We start from the raw sequence: 1,138 nt of genomic DNA, 5'->3' as shown, positions 1-1,138 counted from the left end.
TTCTCCTACATTAACAGACCTGGACTAGGTTCTCCTACATTAACAGACCTGGACTAGGTTCTTCTACATTAACAGACCTGGACCAGGTTCTCCTACATTAACAGACCTGGACTAGGTTCTCCTACATTAACAGACCTGGACTAGGTTCTCCTACATTAACAGACCTGCACCAGGTTCTCCTACATTAACAGACCTGGACCAGGTTCTTCTGCATTAACTGACCTGGACTAGGTTCTCCTACATTAACAGACCTGGACTAGGTTCTCCTACATTAACTGACCTGGACCAGGTTCTTTTGCATTAACAGACCTGGACTAGGTTCTCCTACATTAACAGACCTGGACTAGGTTCTCCTACATTAACAGACCTGGACCAGGTTCTTCTGCATTAACTGACCTGGACTAGGTTCTCCTACATTAACAGACCTGGACTAGGTTCTCCTACATTAACAGACCTGGACCAGGTTCTTCTGCATTAACTGACCTGGACTAGGTTCTCCTACATTAACAGACCTGGACCAGGTTCCCCTACATTAACTGACCTGGACCAGGTTCTCCTACATTAACCTACCTGGACTAGGTTCTCCTACATTAACAGAGCGGGACCAGGTTCTCCTACATTAACTGACCTGGACTAGGTTGTCCTACATTAACAGACCTGGACTAGGTTCTCCTACATTAACAGACCTGGACTAGGTTCTCCTACATTAACTGACCTGGACCAGGTTCTCCTACATTAAATGACCTGGACTAGGTTCTCCTACATTAACAGACCTGGACCAGGTTCTCCTACATTAACTGACCTGGACCAGGTTCCCCTACATTAACAGACCTGGACCAGGTTCTCCTACATTAACTGACCTGGACCAGGTTCTCCTACATTAACAGACCTGGACCAGGTTCTCCTACATTAACTGACCTGGACTAGGTTCTCCTACATTAACAGACCCAGACCAGGTTCTCCTACATTAACTGACCTGGACCAGGTTCTCCTACATTAACTGACCTGGACCAGGTTCCCCTACATTAACAGACCTGGACCAGGTTCTCCTACATTAACTGACCTGGACCAGGTTCTCCTACATTAACTGACCTGGACCAGGTTCTCCTACATTAACTGACCTGGACTAGGTTCTCCT

The sequence above is a fragment of the Nothobranchius furzeri genome, chromosome 19 (assembly GCF_043380555.1).
Source record: "Nothobranchius furzeri strain GRZ-AD chromosome 19, NfurGRZ-RIMD1, whole genome shotgun sequence".
NCBI classification, from domain to species: Eukaryota; Metazoa; Chordata; class Actinopteri; order Cyprinodontiformes; family Nothobranchiidae; genus Nothobranchius; species Nothobranchius furzeri.
The sequence above is the reverse complement of the archived record's forward strand: the minus strand, read 5'-3'. Positions refer to the sequence as shown.